Source organism: Nycticebus coucang, chromosome 1, assembly GCF_027406575.1.
Source record: "Nycticebus coucang isolate mNycCou1 chromosome 1, mNycCou1.pri, whole genome shotgun sequence".
NCBI classification, from domain to species: domain Eukaryota; kingdom Metazoa; phylum Chordata; class Mammalia; order Primates; family Lorisidae; genus Nycticebus; species Nycticebus coucang.
In genome coordinates, this window is record NC_069780.1 from 109564795 (window position 1) to 109567219 (window position 2425).

Consider the following 2425-nt stretch of genomic DNA (forward strand, 5'->3'; position numbering starts at 1 on the left):
TTCTAGTCCTCTTAGCTTGTGCTGTGAGGGGAAGCTTGGAAGCTTTCTAAAATGCCTTGTATTGACTATTAATATCTGGCTCTCTTTTAGCCATGCTAATCTCTTTAGCTAGTGTTGGATTCCTCTGCTGAAAATGCTCTATCATTCTCTACCACATGGCCCAGCTGCAGTTTCCAATCTTTTCTCATTTCCCTTTTCTCCAGCAGATGGCTGTAAGCACTTGGAAGTACTAATGAGGCAGCCTGAGCTCTTGGCTGCTTAGAAATTTCTTCTACCAGATACTAGGGTTCATCACTCAATTCATCCTTCCACAAATTCCTCAAGTATGGTTCAGCGAAGTTCATTTCCAGCTTATAACAAGATGGCTTTGACTCCAGTTTCTAATACTTTCTCTCACTTCTCCACCAGAAGAATATTCACTGCTGAGATTTCCATCAGGGCTCTGGTCACGACCACTTAGGTAGTCTCTAGGGAATGACAAACTCTTCCTAGTCTTCTCATCTTCTCAGCCCTCACCAGAATCTAGGATTTTTGTAACCTGATTCTCCAAATTCTTCCACCCTCCATCTATTATCTAATACCAAAGCCACTTCCACATTTTTAGATATTACCAGCAACAATTCACTTCTCAGTGCCAATTTTCTGTATTAGTGTGTTTTTTATTGCTTGTAACAGAATACCTGAAACTGGGTAGTGTATAAAGAAAAATTTTTATTTTACAATTATGGATGCTAAGTCCAAGGTCAAGGGGCCAAATCTGGTGAGTGTCATCTAGCTGGTTGGGATCTGCAGTGCCCTGGAAGGTGCAGAGCATCCCAGGGCAATGCGGCTGATGGTGTGAACATGCTGCTTGAGGTTTTCATAATAACTTTATATGAGATTCGACTTAGATCCATTTTTCTTTTTTACTTTGGCAGAAAATTTCTTTTCCTCAACTTGTAGAAGAAAAGTTGACTCAGGAAAAGTTTTTTTCTTCTTTCTTGTTTAAGAAGTTTTGTTGAGAAACAGAAAGGAAATCTTTTCTTATCAGAATTCCCTCTTCTATTGTTGTGTTTTTATGTTGTTTTTTAATACCTGGGAGCTGGGATTCCCTGACTTCCCCTGCCCTTCACTTTGGACTCCACCCGCACTGTTCAATTACTTACAATAACCAAAGACAAAATACATTTCTTATAACTATCAACAGAGCAATATTTAAACAATATAATACTACAGAGAAATGAAAGAGTGAACTAGATATCAATAGTATGCCTTCATTTTAAAATTAATAATGGGCTCAGGGCCTGTATCTCAGTGGCTGGGGCGCCAGCCAGATACACCGGACCTGAAAGGTTGAAATCCAGCCCAGAACTGCCAAACAACAATGACAACTGCAACCAAAAAGTAGCCCGGGTTGTGGCAGTTGCCTGTAGTCCCAGCTACTTGGGAGACTGAGATAAGAGAATCTCTTAACCCTAAGTGTTTGAGGTTGCTGTGAGCTGTGACGCCACAGCACTCTACCGAGGGCAACATAGTGAGACTCTGTCTCAAAGAAATAATAAAATAGCTTTTTTTTTTTGTCCAACATCTTAGCCAGGTTGCGGTAGTGGCAGCTCCACTCCTAGCTTTGCAATGCCGCCCAAGGACAACAAGAAGAAGAAAGATGCTGGAAAGTCGGCCAAGAAAAGACAAAGACCCAGTGAATAAATCTAGAAGCAAGGTCAAAAAGAAGAAGTGGTCCAAAGGCAAAGTTCGGGACAAGCTCAACAATCTAGTCTTGTTTGACAAAGCTACATATGACAAACTCTGTAAGGAAGTTCCCAACTACAAGATTATCACTCCAGCTGTGGTCTTTGAGAGACTGAAGATTCGAGGTTCCCTGGCCAGGGCAGCCCTTCAGGAGCTCCTTAGTAAAGGCCTTATCAAACTGGTTTCAAAGCACAGAGCTCAAGTAATTTACACCAGAAATACCAAGGGTGGAGATGCTCCAGCTGCTGGTGAAGATGCATGAACAGGGTGAGCAGGAACTGAGGGACTCAACTGTAAGAAGTACACATTCCCTTTGTAAGGCTATAGTTTTGACTCTTTAAAATTTTTTTACAGGTCCAACCATATATTTGGAAAAATAAAACTTTATTGAACACAAAATAAAAGAAATAATTAAATTAAATTAAATTAAAAATGTGTCCATAGTTTTATTTTTGAGACATAGTCTTAAGCTGTCATTCTGGGTATAGTGCCACAGCGTCATAGCTCACAGCAACCCCCAACTCTTGGGCTCAAGAGATCCTCTTGCGTCAGTTTTTCTATTTTTTTTTTTTTTTTTTAGTAGAACAGGGGTTTGGTTTTTTGCTCAGGCTGGTCTCAAATCATGAGCTCAAGCAATTCACTTGCCTCGGACTTCCAGAGTGGTAGGATTATGGGAGTGAGCCACCACACCCAGCCC

The 2425-nt window shown here is 40.9% G+C and overlaps 1 pseudogene; it reads left to right on the plus strand.

Moving 5' to 3' along the window:
- The first annotated feature begins 1593 nt into the window (after positions 1–1593).
- On the plus strand, positions 1594–2081 carry LOC128589040 (40S ribosomal protein S25-like; annotated as a pseudogene).
- The last annotated feature ends 344 nt before the right edge of the window (positions 2082–2425 follow it).